We start from the raw sequence: 15,884 nt of genomic DNA, 5'->3' as shown, positions 1-15,884 counted from the left end.
TCCCCATTTTGAGGGCTTACCGTTCGTTATCGCTCTTATTTCCTCCATCACGCATATTTTTGGCCATCTTGTTTCCTCCATTTTTAGCACCTCCTTGATATATATCTTAGTGCTCTTTCTCTTATTAGATATTCCATCGTTGGGATTCCAAGCTCTCTTTTCCATATGTAATTTGACGTTGTCCTGCTCACTCCTAATACCATTTTGCAATATCTGCTCTGTATCTTTCGAATATTTTTATTTCTCCTAACCCCCATATCTCAACTCCATACATTACTCCTGCTTTCACTACTGAGTCCAGAAGGTATAGCCTATCCTCCATAGCATTTCTCCCTGCCCTCTTCCATATCCCCCATACCAAGTTCTCTTTATAATATAAATTCAAATAAATATTGTAGAATGCATAAATACAGATATAGCTTTCATATTACGGTATATAAAATTAATAACAAATATCCAAAAAGTTATTGTCAGTAATGTTATCAATTTTCTGTCACTGAGGGAGTTAATCGATTTGGCAAGCGAAAATAGTAATAGTTAAATTTAGTGTTCAAATTTTTAAGTTTTTTATTACAGAAAAAAAGTTAATTTTTATATATTTTTATTAAAGATTTTTCATAAAAGTAAATATTATTAGTTTTCTTATAATATATTATTTGTGATTAATTCATCAGCAATATAAATGATAAATTTTTCATCAGCTGTATGTGAAATTTCGTTATTTTGATTTTTTCTCAAATTTTCACTCATGTTTAATAGGAGGAATGAATTTTAGCAGATCCATCATGTTTCTTTTTTTCCCTTGTCACATTTTTTCCTTTAGGATATACTAAAGGTTGATCTAGATTTTTTAAATTTTGTGGTCTACCTGCTACAAATTTACATATATTAATTGCATTGAATTCTGAATTTTCATTGTACTTACATCTGAATTCTATGAGATGCGGTTTGGAGCTTTCTAACTTTATCCAGCATATTGCTAATTTACTGGAAACTTTGTAAGGGTTAATTTTTTGTTAACCATTGCATTTTCTAAAGGTTTTGTTTACAAAATATCTTTGTGAGTTATTTGGATTACATTAAAGGGCGCTTTCTTTTTATATGTTTTGATTATGTTGTACCAATCGTCTGATAAAAAAAAGTTTTGAATCTTTTTTGTATGTGACTCGATAATGGCAAAATCTGAATCATTAGGCAAATAGCTGTGTCCACTGACCAAAAATTTCATTTCAATTTTATCAGTTCTTACTTCCGTACTTTAAACAAGTTTCAGTAAATTTAAGCCAGTTTTGATATTTCTATTTTGTTCGGTACACGAATCTGTATACATTATTTTTTTTAAATTTTTAGCATAAGTCTTTATGTACTTTATTAGGCATGATAAAATTTTTTGAGACTCACGAGATCCTTCAGTTTCTGGCCAAACAAACATGTGGTTTATATTTTTATTGAAATCATGACAACCCGAATTATAAACATGTAAATTTTGCTTATAATAAGCTACGGTCTCCACGGTTAGGAATTATTCTTCTTCTTCTTCTTCATTCTTTAGTTTAGGCAAGTTGCCTGTTTCGTAACGACGTTTTTCTGCCTATTGCACTGTTAAATTGTCGCACCATCGTTTTCGTGGGCGCCCCGTGCTTCTGCGGCCAACCGGTGACTTATCCCGTGCAATTCTGACAATTCTTTCGTTGTCCATTCTGTTAATGTGTTCGTTCCATTCTTTTTTTTTTTTAGTATCCATTCGTTAATGTTCTCCACTTTGCATGTTCTTCTTATATCTTCACTTCTCTCTCGGTCGAGTAGTGTTTTTCCAACTATTCTGCGAAGAACTCTCATTTCGGTTGTCTCTAGTAACTGTTTCGTTTTCGCTGTATCTGGTCGAGTTTCTGCGGTATATGACATAATAGGTCTTACCGTTGCCTTGTAGATTCTTGCTTTGGTCTCTATGTCCATGTTTTTGTTTCGCCATATTGTGTCATTCAAACAACCCGCTATTCTGGATGCCTTCATTGTCTGTTCTCTTACCTCTGCTTCAACATCACCATACCCTGAGATTTCTATTCCTAGGTACTTAAATCTCATTTCCTGCTGAATAACCTTCCCTTCAATTTCCAGTTTGCACCTTAACGGTGTCTTTGATGTTGTCATGCATTTAGTTTTCTGGGCCGATATTTTCATATTGAATGATTTGGCTATGCAGTTAAATCGGTGTAGTAGACGTTGTAGATCATCCTCATTTTCGGCCACTAATACAGCGTCATCAGCATAGCATAGGATGGTTATTTCTTCGTTGCCCATTTTATATCCTTTTAGCAGTCTTACATTTCTTATTATTTCGTCCATAATGATGTTAAAAAGCAGGGGACTTAGGGAATCCCCTTGTCGGATACCACGACCTGCATCAATCGGTTCAGTCAAGGCACCATTTATCTTTGCTTTTATTGTTTCTAAAGATGTCCTCTATGGTCTTGATAAGATTATTCGGAATTTGCCGGTTATAGAGGAGGTGTATATCATCCTTTAACTGCACACGGTCGAATGCCTTTTCCAGATCAATGAAACACACATATGCTGGTCTGTTGTATTCAATTGATTTTTCTGTTATCTGTCTTATGATGAAAACCGCGTCTGTGCACGATCTTCCTGATCTGAATCCCTGTTGTTCGTCTTCTAGATTCGTTAAGCTGTTAATTTTATTCGTTATAACCTTTGTTGTTAGTTTCAATGAAGTGTTTAAAAGATTTATTCCCCTGTAATTTGTAGGTAGTTTTTTGTCTCATTTTTTAAACATAACTATAGTTGTGCTGGTTCGCCATTCTTCAGGTATTTTGTGTTGGCATATTATTTTTTGGATTAGGAGTGTTAACTGTTGTGTGAGACGTTGGCCACCATATTTTAATAATTCGTTTGGAATGCCATCTTGCCCTGAGCTCTTCCTATTCTTTAGTTTCCGAATAGCTGATTCTACATCACTGGACTCAATTTGTATGTCGTTTTTAGTTACTATTTCTGGCGTATTTAGTTCCGCTTGAGGTTCTTCTGATTTATAGAGTTCTGTTAAGTAGTTAATCCATGTTTCTCTTGTGATCTGATTTGTTTCGATCATTTCGTTGACCTCCTTTCTTTGATTTCTAATAAATCGCCAGATTTGTTTTTGGAGTCCATAGAAGTCACTCTCCATTCTCTTCGAAAAAATCTCCCAATGGTGTTGTTTTGTTTGCCTTACTAATGTCGCTGTTTGATTCCGGATTCGTCTATACATTTCGTATGATTCAGGTGTTCGTAATGTTCTATAGTTAAGGTATGCTATTTTCTTTTTTTTGCATATTTCCTTAATCTCTGGGCGGAACCAAGGAGTTTTGATCATTCTAGCCCGGTTTTTTATATTTCGTGTTCCCAGGTCTTCATATGCAGCTTCTAAAATGTTAGTTTTTAGTTTCTTCCAGGCTGTATTTATATTATCCTCTTCTTTTATTGGGTTTGTTTCGATTTTATCCTTCAACCTGTTCTCATATAGTTGTTTAGTTGGTAAGTTCCATAGTGACTCGATATTTATTTTCGATTCTTGAGTTGCTCGGGCAAGATTGCTTTGGGGTTTAAACTTCATTCTTATTTTTGCTAGTAGCAGCTATGATCGCTTCCTACATTCGCGGAATTTAACGTCCTGATATCTAGTATTTGGTGTGGTTGGACGTATCTGTTGGTAACAATATAATCAATTGTGGACCTGAAGGCTCTGGTGTTGCTGTATGTGAGTTTGTATTGCTCTTTGTGGTTATAGAATGTGTTGTTAATCCTAAGCTGGTTAAATGTGCACAATTGTGTCATAAGTTCTCCATTATGATTTAACACATTTTCGTTGAACCTTTGTTTAATTCCCGGTATTATTTCATTTCCGATGCGGGCGTTAAAATCTCCGAGGATTATTATTTGTTGGTTATTTGGTAATAATCCGACTATATTTTGTAGCTGATCGTAGAAGGCTTCTCTTTCTTCTTTTGGTTTGTTATCTTCTGGTGCATAAATTGACACTATATTTAATTTTTTGTTTTCTGTTTTCATTTTTACCACTAATATTCGTGAAGATATGTAATCACATTCTTGTATGTTTTTTTTATATTTCTTGAATACTGCGATGGCTACCCCTTCCTTTGCCCTGATTTGTTTCTCGACTCCACTATAGATGATTAAGTAGTCTTCGTATTGTATTTGTCCTTTGCCTTTCTTTTTGGTTTCTTGTAAGGCGCATATATCAATGTTATTATCTTTCAGTTCTTTCAGGGTTTCTTGATCTTTATTATTAAATGACTTGATGTTCCAGGTAGCCAGACGCATTATGTGTTCTTTTTTTTTCCAATTCTTTGTCCTTTTTCTTGCTTGGGTCGTCATCTGTGAATCCGTCCTATTCCGAGGCAATATTTCGTTTCTATGAGCAAAATTTTATTTTTTACGTTGGGTAGGGAGCTAGCCTGATCCAACAACCTTCCTCTTTTTCCCGGGCTTAGGACCGGCAACATGATCGCTGATCTCGATTATGCAGGCGGAGTTAGGAATTATTCATTGTAATAAATTACTCAACCTTCTCCGAATTTTAATTTTGTTATGTTTATATTGTATTCCTTATGTATTCTCCATGGTTTGGATCTCAATAATCTGACTTCAGAAAAAAGTCATTTAAATTATATCTTTTGACTGACAATGAGTTCTAAAAAATATTGCTATAATGTTAGCATTAAGATATCTTTCTGATTTTGATGCTGAGCGGGATAGTTCACTTCCAGGATTCTAACCATGTTAGATCTGTGACCGTGTGTGTAACAAATGAAAGACTTGTTAGCGAATAAAAGGCTGGTTTTATTTTACCTTAATTATAAGACTTATGTTAGTATATTATTTATTATTTACCCAGTTTCCTTTACTCTTGCGCCAATTTGATTTTACTAACAAAAAGCGGGTAAAGCTTGCATATACAGTAACTTACAAAATTATTTGAACACTTACCATGAAATGCTTTGGTAATAATAGTAAGTATATTATACAATACTTACAGAAATATTATTTACACTGTAAGTAGGTATGACTCTCTAAATTATATAGGTAAAGTTACAAGTAAATCGAAATATGTATAGGTCAATATATAATTATGAAGGCCCAATGAAATAAGACATTCTAGAGAAGGCCCTGTGGGTTTTGGTCAATCTATAAAATGTGCTTCAGTTAGTTGTGTTAGAGCATGAGAGGATTTGTGTTTTTAAGTTCGTATAAGTGATACAGACCATGGAAATTTAAAAGTTTGTACACAATGCCCTTAACAAATTTAAATTAACCCTTTGCGGACCGAGCGCTCTTCACCATTTCGTTCCAGCTGGTCCGCATAAATTTCATTAGTCGCTTATCCGCTTGGTAACGTTTACTTTGGAAAACATTTATGACTTTACTAACGTAACTTACTAATGATAAGATGTAAGATTGAGACATAGTAGGATGAAACTTAATACAGAACACAAAGCGATGTCGAGCCATACTCGATATAGGACGCGCCAGAACAAAAAGCGATGTTAGTCACACTCGACATAGGACCGCAAAGGGTTAATCTATAAAATGTGTTAAGTGGGGTATGTTTAAAGCATAAGGAAAGAGGAAAGGAGAAGTGATCTTACGAGGAAAAACAGTTAAACTTTTAATAAATAAACCGAGCGCCACGCTGATCTTTATAGTAGTAATAGTAATACAGAAATATATATCTCTAATTATTAACACTTTACCGACCGCTAGTTTTTCAACAGGATACGCAGGTCCGACCGGCTGCTTAGCCACGGATTCTCCCTGACACCGACTCAGTTTCGGTTTAGACTGTCGCGCGGGAGTGTCTGTGCGTTTCGTATGCTCAAATAAAATTATCTCCTTTCTGTTATTATAGGATAATTAGATTTAATAAAATCTTTTATTTTCATGATATTAATGCTAAATTATATTTATTATTATGTATTTTAATAGTTGTCTACTACATGGTTGTCTATACTACAAATAAGAATTAATATTTTTTAAATCATGGTATCGTTCAAAACAGTTTGAAAATGTGGGAAGTTATAAAGCGACCCAACTAACTAAACTGAGCAACATACCTCAATACTAAATAACAAATTACTTTTCACATGATACAAATTGTTTATTGCCATGGTAACCGATTAACATCGGCTATCGGTCGGTAAGCGTCGTCGTTAAAAAGCCGATTAATAGACTATCGGTCGGTAAGCGTTGTCAATAAAAAGCCGATTAGTAGATTATCAGTCGGTGAGCATTGTTAATAAAAAAAGCCGATTAATAGGTTATCGGTCGGTAAAGTATTAATAATTAGATACGTATCTTTTTCTATATTATCTCCTACCCTTATTCCGTCTGTGTTAGCATAAGAGCTGCTAGTCTCGGGGAAGTAAAACTAGTTGTTATGGTCCCCGGGATGGGTGGGTCCTAGTCACCACGACACGGTGCGTTCTCAGGTTGCGGATAGAGGAATGGCCTCTTTTTCTCTGATAGGGATAGAGGTTAGCTGTGAATAAAGTGAATAAGCAGTCGTGGACAGCTGATTGGAAAAGGCCCTCCTGGTAGGGGGTTGGGCGTTGGTCTGATAAGCTCACACCGTAAAACGATTTTATCTGGTAACAACCAAACCTCGCCATGAATTATTCTAGGGTAAAATTTTCTGGAGGTAAACTAGTCCCCCGTTCGGATCTCCGGGTAGGGAACTCATGTCGAGTAAAGTCCAAAAACGCGAGAGTCCAAATGTGGGTATGTGGAACGTACGAAGTCTGTACGGATCCGAGGCGTTGCAATCAATGGTTGGGGAGATCAAAAAGTATGGGGTGGAAGTTGTCGCGCTGCAAGAAACTAGATGGGCCGGGAAAGGTTTGCTTAACACGGGGGCATATACGCTTTACTATGGAGAGTCGGAGACCCATAGTTTTGGCGTCGGGTTTATGATTGGTAAGAAAATTCTATCCGCGGTAAGAAAAATTGAATTTATAAACGAAAGATTAGGACTACTCGTTGTGCAGGGTCGGTGGTACAAGATCGCGATAATCAATGGGCACGCGCCGACGGAAGACAAAGAAGATGAAATTTAAGACGGGTTCTACGAGGAACTCGAACACCTCGTGGATCAATTGCCGAAAGACTACATGAAAGTAGTCTTGGGAAATTTTAACGCGAAAATCGATAAAGAGGACATTTTCAGACCATTTTCGGGTTCGAAAGTTTACACGAGGAAAGTAACGATAACGGAGTAAAGGTAATCAACTTCGCGACCGGAATAAATTTTATCGTTAAAAGCACGTATTTCAAGCATAGAACTATCCGTAAACAAACTTGGATTTTCCCGGATAGAAAGACGCGTAACCAAATTGATCACGTTCTGATGGATAAACGACGGCACACGAATATTTGTTTATTTAAACATTAACGGGAATTATCCATTGTTACATAATCAGAATAAATATTGAAAGATAATATAAATATAATATAAATATAATACTGATATAAAGATAATTTAGGATTCGTGAAAAAATTGGGCCGTTGGACCGACTGGACCGGGACTCGAACCCGGATCTTCTGCTTTTCGGGCGACTGCTCTTTAACCATTAAGCTATTCAGGGCCCACCGTCCAATCTCCTCATGAATGCTTATTTAAATGTTTGACTTGGAGGCGCTCGCATCCCACAATAATATAAATATAATACTGATAAAAATAAAATAATATAAATATAAATAAATAAATAATATATACATAGAATAATATAAATATAAGTAAATAAATTAATCAAAATATAAAAAAGAAAAAAAAATATATAAAAATAAATATAAATAAATAAATAATACATACATAGAAATTAACAATAAATAAAAGGACTATATAAATATATTTACAAAATTAATGAAGAATAAAATAAAAAATATACAATAAGTAGTAATAAAAACGATTAAAGAGAAAAAAAGGAAAATAAAGTTATACAATTAAAGTGAGTTTAGACAAAATTTAATGGAGGATATGGATTGGTTGAAAGGATCAATGAATTGATGAAAGTGGTTAAATGATTGGGAAATTCTATTAGTGCAATTATGATAGGCATATGAGGTGTTATGAATACTGATGTGTAATAGGTCATAATTCCTAAGATATTTAGAAGGAACATTGAAGGAGAAAAGCTGAATTATATCAGAGCTGTTGACAAATCCTTTAAAAACCTTACAAGCAAATAGAGCGTCAGATATCATTCTTCTTTTGTTCAGAGTGGACATATTCATGAATTTGCTAATATCATCATAATCATGACAAGAGAAAGACATAGGCTGATTACTATGAGCAGCAGCAAGTCTAAGAAATTTATGTTGAACCTTCTCAATATTATGAATATGAGATATGATGTAAGGAGACCAGATTACACTACCATATTCAAGAATAGGACGGACCAATTGGTAATAAAGAATTTTCAAAATGTTGGTAAACTCGAAATGCCTGGAGACTCTATAAATAAGTCCCAATACATTAATACTACGGGAAATAATATTAATGAAATGTGATTTAAAGGAAAGATTGGATGAGAAAATAATGCCTAAATCAGTAATAGAGTTCATAGAGGATAATTTGCAAGAGTCAATAAAATAATTAAAAATTTAATGCTTTTTTTACGACTGAAATGAACAATATGACATTTAGACAAGTTGAGAGACAATTTATTATTTACACACTACACATGAAGTCTATTAAGATCTTATAAAAGGTAAGCACTGCGAGGGCTATCAATACTATTAACAATTTTTAAGTCGTCGGCATAAAGTAAAACTTTAAAGTTCTTAAAAACATGCCCAATGTCATAAATAAAGAGAACAAACAAAAAAGGGCCTAGATGAGAGCCCTGCGGAACCCCAGAAGTAACCCTAATCTCTCTAGAGAATGAGTCCTTAAATTGAATAATTTGGGTTCTCGAGGATAAAAAGCTGGTCATCCAGGAAAGTAAACTTCCATTAAGACCAAGCAGACTAAGTTTATCTAATAGTATTGAGTGATTAATAGAGTCAAAAGCTTTACTGAAATCAGTTTAGACAGCGTCAACTTGAAAGCCTCTTTCAATATGACAGGACAGAAAGTGATAGTATTCAATTAAATTGGTGATGGTTGATCTATTAGCAATGAATCCGTGCTGTTGAGAAATAATAGTACTTTTGAATAAGAACGATAGTTTTTTATTGATTAAATTTTCAAAGATCTTAGGAATAGTGCTTTGAACACAAATAGGTCGAAAATTATATATAGAGGAGGATATACCTTTTAATATGAGAAAGTTACAGGATTTTAGAAAAATAGGAGATATACCATCAAAACCTGGACAGCAGTTATATATATTATTCCTAAGATTATTGATATGAAGACGGAATATGATACTCTCTTTATGTCGGGCCACAGCCGATAAGCAACGGCAAGTGCAGTGCAGCGATTTGTTTGTAGGATGGAGATGAATGTATTTGTGTGTGTGTGTGTGTTGTGTGATTGGTGCGTGGAACAACGCAGTAAAGCCGTTGCGACAAATATAAAGAAATAAAGAAAAGAAAGACAGGAGAGAGAGTCGTAGGCCGATCGTCCAGACGAAAGGACGTGTAAGACGTGTAAGACGTGTAAGACGTGTAAGACGTGTAAGACGTGTAAGACGTGTAAGACGTGTAAGACGTGTAAGACGTGTAAGACGTGTAAGACGTGTAAGACGTGTAAGACGTGTAAGACGTGTAAGACGTGTAAGACGTGTAAGACGTGTAAGACGTGTAAGACGTGTAAGACGTGTAAGACGTGTAAGACGTGTAAGACGTGTAAGACGTGTAAGACGTGTAAGACTTGTAAGACGTGTAAGACGTAATCCTGTTAGCCGTGTAAGAAAAACTTATAAAAAAAATAATTCCCCCACGAAGAATCGAACGTTAATAAACCAGCGCGAGAAGCGAAGACGTTACTACTTACGCTAACGCACCACTTGGTAATTGTTCAATTTTTTTCGTACAATTCTTAAGACTTCGAAGATGAATCAGAATGCATTACTGTTTTCTTATAACATAATAAAAATGAATTAAAATTATGTATAGACAAAAAATAAATTCCACGTTTTTAGAATATCCTTTCATATATATCTTGAATTAATTTTATGTGTGGATATAAAATTTTTCTTTTTCAAATGTGTATTTAATTTGATACACTAATAAATTTTTACGAGACAAAAAGTCAGTTATTTAAAATTTTATAAAATACATAATTTAATAGGAAAAATATTTAAATTTTAAATTTCGTCTTAAAGAGAATACGTATTCAATTTGATATACAAATAAATTTTTGTGAGGCAAAGAATTTATATCAATTAATTATTCTAATTAATTTTATGGCGAGACACAAAATTAATTCATTATTTTTACTCTCAACTAAATAATAATAGTTTCTGTTAAAATGAATTATTTTTTTTTACTCAAGGTTCATTATTTTTGCCAATAAATAAAGAAACGGCGTGCCATAAGCATCAAGATTCGATTTAAAAATGCCGCGCTTATACGCCGATATATATAGATATACAAAACGCTCGACGCACGATGGCCAAAACGAAAAATTCTCGCTACCGAAAGAAAAAATAGGAAGAGAGAAATATCGGTTTTCTTTCTCACTCGCACTCCTATACAAAACGCTCGACGCTCGATGGCCAAGACGTAAAATTCTTGCTACCGAAAGAAAAAATATAAAAAGAGAAATATCAGAACGCTCAACAATCGATGGCCAAGGACAATAATACTCGCTATCGCCTAAACAAATAGAAAAGGGAAATATCGGTTTCTTCTCTCACTCTCACTTTCATTCAAGACCGAGAGTCCCGAAGATTGCCGAAGATCCTTCGTTTGTGATTAGTGCACACGGACGCTCGCACGCATACTAGCTCGCTCGCGTGTATAACGCGACGGAGGGATAAACTTGCTTTCTCCCACTCTTACAATTTTTTTCCCATCTTCAATCCAATTTTATTCGCTTATTTTTGAAAATACGAAGATAACTCATAGAACATTTTTTATGTATATTTTAATTCTCTACAACTTTTGTTTGAAACTTTTTTCGATTAAATGCCTAGATTCTAAGATAAGGCTATTTTTTACCCTTTTTTACCCTTTTTCCCCAAGATGCCGGTTGCTGATTTTATTATAATTAGCACCATTCGATTCAGCGTCGTCAACTTACCCTTAGATCAAATTTTGAAGCTGTTAGTAAAAAAGTTCCGTGTTTGGCCCGCGTTGACTGGGCTATATATAGAGACTAAACAGATCTTTTTTATTTCTCTATTCTCAATGATACAGTATTATTGTATTTACTGGAACGAATCATCTTTTTTTTGCAGTCCATTTCAGTAATGGATTTTCGTCAAATATTTTTGAACGCTGCTATAGAGTGAATCTCGTATATAGTGAAAGTAATTAAATTTATAATTTTGTGAAGTTTTATTTAATTTTCTTTTTTTTATAAAGTGAATACAAGATTTTTTTACGAGAGAATGCCTAGATTCTAAGATAAAGCCATTTTTTACCAATTTTTATCCTTTTTTACCCTTTTTCTCAAAAACGGCACCTTTCACCTCAAAAAAATTAGCACCATTCGATTCAGCATCGTCTATTTACCCTTAGATCAAGTTTTCACCTTCTTTCCTGAAATCGCGGCAAATGGCCCTTATTGACTGGACTATAGATCTTGAATGCAAGTGCGACTGAAAGAAGAAACTGATATTTCTCCCTTTCTATTTGTTTAGGCGATAACGAGTATTTTTGTCTTGGCCATCGATTGTTGAGCTCTCTTTATACGAGTGCGAGTGAGACAATAAACTGATATTTCTCTCTTTCTATTTTTTCTTTCGGTAGCGAGAATTTTTCGTTTTGGCCATCGTGCGTCGAGCGTTTTGTATATCTATATATATCGGCGTATAAGCGTGGCATTTTTAAATCGAATCTTGATGCTTATAGCACGCCGTTTCTTATTTATTGTAAAAATAATGAAACTTGAATAAAAAAAAAAATAATTCATTTTCTTCTTCTTCTTCTTTCTTTAGTTTAGGCAAATTGCCTGTTTCGTAACGACGTTTTTCTGCCTATTGCACTGTTAAATTGTCGCACCATCGTTTTCGTGGGCGTCCCGTGCTTCTGCGGCCTACAGGTGACTTATCCCGTGCAATTCTGACAATTCTTTCGTTGTCCATTCTGTTAATATGTTCGTTCCATTCTTTTTTTCTTTTTAGTATCCATTCGTTGATGTTTTCCACTTTGCATGTTCTTCTTATATCTTCACTTCTCTCTCGATCCAGTAGTGTTTTTCCAGCTATTCTGCGAAGAACTCTCATTTCGGTTGTCTCTAGTAACTGTTTCGTTTTCGCCGTGTCTGGTCGAGTTTCTGCGGTATGTGACATAATAGGTCTTACCATTGCCTTGTAGATTCTTGCTTTGGTCTCTATGTCAATGTTTTTGTTTCGCCATATTGTGTCATTCAAACAACCCGCTATTCTGGATGCCTTCATTGTCTGTTCTCTTACCTCTGCTTCAACATCACCATATCCTGAGATTTCTATTCCTAGGTACTTAAATCTCATTTCCTGCTGAATAACCTTCCCTTCAATTTCCAGTTTGCATCTTAACGGCGTCTTTGATGTTGTCATGCATTTAGTTTTCTGGGCCGATATTTTCATGTTGAATGATTTGGCTATGCAGTTAAATCGGTGTAGTAGACGTTGTAGATCATCCTCATTTTCGGCCACTAATACAGCGTCATCAGCATAGCATAGGATGGTTATTTCTTCACTGCCCATTTTATATCCTTTTAGCAGTCTTACGTTTCTTATTATTTCGTCCATAATGATGTTAAAAAGCAGAGGACTTAGGGAATCCCCTTGTCGGATACCACGACCTGCATCAATCGGTTCAGTCAAGGCGCCATTTATCTTTGCTTGGATCTTATTGTTTCTATAGATGTCCTCTATGGTCTTGATAAGATTGTTCGGAATTTGCCGGTTATAGAGGAGGTGTATATCATCCTTTAACTGCACACGGTCGAATGCCTTTTCCAGATCAATGAAACACACATATGCTGGTCTGTTGTATTCAATTGATTTTTCTGTTACCTGTCTTATGATGAAAACCGCGTCTGTGCACGATCTTCCTGATCTGAATCCCTGTTGTTCGTCTTCTAGATTCGTTAAGCTGTTAATTTTATTCGTTATAACCTTTGTTGTTAGTTTCAATGAAGTGTTTAAAAGATTTATTCCCCTGTAATTTGTAGGTAGTTTTTTGTCTCATTTTTAAACATAACTATAGTTGTACTAGTTCGCCATTCTTCAGGTATTTTGTGTTGGCATATTATTTTTTGGATTAGGAGTGTTAACTGTTGTGTGAGACGTTGGCCACCATATTTTAATAATTCGTTTGGAATGCCATCTTGCCCTGAGCTCTTCCTATTCTTTAGTTTCCGAATAGCTGTTTCTACATCACTGGACTCAATTTGTATGTCGTTTTTAGTTACTATTTCTGGCGTATTTAGTTCCGCTTGAGGTTCTTCTGATTTATAGAGTTCTGTTAAGTAGTTAATCCATGTTTCTCTTGTGATCTGATTTGTTTCGATCATTTCGTTGACCTCCTTTCTTTGATTTCTAATAAATCGCCAGATTTGTTTTTGGAGTCCATAGAAGTCACTCTCCATTCTTTTCGAAAAAATCTCCCAATGGTGTTGTTTTGTTTGCCTTACTAATGTCGCTGTTTGATTCCGGATTCGTCTATACGTTTCGTATGACTCAGGTGTTCTTAATGTCCTATAGTTAAGGTATGCTATTTTCTTTTTTTTGCATATTTCCTTAATCTCTGGGCGGAACCAAGGAGTTTTGATCATTCTAGCCCGGTTTTTTACAGTTCGTGTTCCTAGGGCTTCATATGCAGCTTCTAAAATGTTGGTTCTTAGTTTCTTCCAGGCTATGTTTATGTTATCTTCTTCTTTTATTGGGCTTTTTTCGATTTTTTCTTTCAACCTGTTCTCGTATAGTTGTTTGGTTGGTAAGTTCCATAGTGACTCGATGTTTATTTTCAATTCTTGAGTTGCTCGTGCAAGATTTCTTTGGGGTTTAAACTTCATTCTTATCTTTGCTAATAGCAGGCTATGATCGCTTCCTACATTCGCGGAATTTAACGTCCTGATATCTAATATTTGGTTTGGTTGGACGTATCTGTTGGTAACAATGTAATCAATTGTAGACCTGAAGCCTCTGGTGTTGCTGTATGTAAATTTATAGTGTTCCTTATGATTGTAAAATGTATTATTAATCCTTAGCTCGTTAAATGTGCATAGCTGTGTCATTAGTTCTCCATTGTCATTTAACACGTTTTCGTTGAACCTTTGTTTTATTCCAGGTATTATATCGTTTCCGATGCGGGCGTTAAAATCTCCAAGGATTATCATTTGTTGGTTACTTGGTAATGATCCGACTAAATTTTGTAGTTGGTCGTAGAAGGCTTCTCTCTCTTCCTTCGGTTTATTATCTTCGGGTGCATAAATTGACACTATATTTAATTTTTGGTCTTCCGCTTTCATTTTTACGACCAAGATTCGTGAAGATACGTAGCTACATTCTTGTATGTTATTTTGATACTTCTTAGACACTGCGATGGCTACCCCTTCTTTTGCCCTGATTTGTTGTTCTACACCACTATAGATCACTAAGTAGTCTTCGTACTGTATTTGTCCTTTGCCTTTCTTTTTGGTTTCTTGTAAGGCGCAAATATCGATGTTATTATCTTTCAGTTCTTTCAGGGTTTCTTGATCTTTATTATTGAATGACTTGATGTTCCATGTAGCCAGACGCATTACATGTTCTTTCTTCCATTTCGTTGTCCATTTCCTTACATGTGTCGTCATCTGTATATCCGTCCTGTTCCGAGGCAAAAACTCTTTTCTATGAGCAAATTTCTTTTTTTTTACGTTGGGTAGGGAGCTAACCTGATCCAACAACCTTCCTCCTTTTCCCGGGCTTAGGACCGGCAACATGATCGCTGCGATCATGCAGGTGGAGTTATAATTCATTTTAGCAGAAACTATTATTATTTAGTAGAGAGTAAAAATAATGAATCAATTTTGTGTCTCGCCATAAAATTAATTAGAATAATTAATTGATATAAATTCTTTGCCTCACAAAAATTTATTTGTATATCAAATTGAATACATATTTGAAAAAGAAGAATTTTATATCTGCACATAAAATTAATTCAAGATATACAGGAAAGGATATTCTAAAAACGTGGAATTTATTTTTTGCCTATACATAATTTTAATCCATTTTTATTATGTTATAAGAAAACAGTAATGCATTCTGATTCATCTTCGAAGTCTTAAGGATTGTACGAAAAAACTAGAATACTCGTCAAGTGGTGCGTTAGCGTAAGTATTAACGTCTTTGCTTCTCGCGCCGGTTATTAACGTTCGATTCTTCGTGGGGGAATTATTTTTTTTATAAGTTTTTGTGTGATTAGTGCACACGGACGCTCGCACGCACATTAGTACGCTCGCGTGTAAAAACCGACAGAGGGGCGATACTTGCTTCCCCACTCTTACAATAACTTTGACCACTTTTTCTCGTTTATTTTTGCAGATACGAAGATAAACCATACAACATTTTTATGTATTTTTCAATTCTCTACAACTTTTGTTTGAAACTTTTTTCGATTAAATGCCTAGATTCTAAGATAACGCCATATCTTACCCTTTTTTACCCTTTTTCTCAAAACCTCGAGATCAGATTTTATTATAATTAGCACCATTCGATTCAGCGTCGTCAACTTAC

The sequence above is a fragment of the Polistes fuscatus genome, unplaced genomic scaffold (assembly GCF_010416935.1).
Source record: "Polistes fuscatus isolate 324 unplaced genomic scaffold, CU_Pfus_HIC Scaffold1, whole genome shotgun sequence".
Classification (NCBI taxonomy): Eukaryota; Metazoa; Arthropoda; class Insecta; order Hymenoptera; family Vespidae; genus Polistes; species Polistes fuscatus.
Note: the sequence above shows the minus strand (reverse complement) of the source record.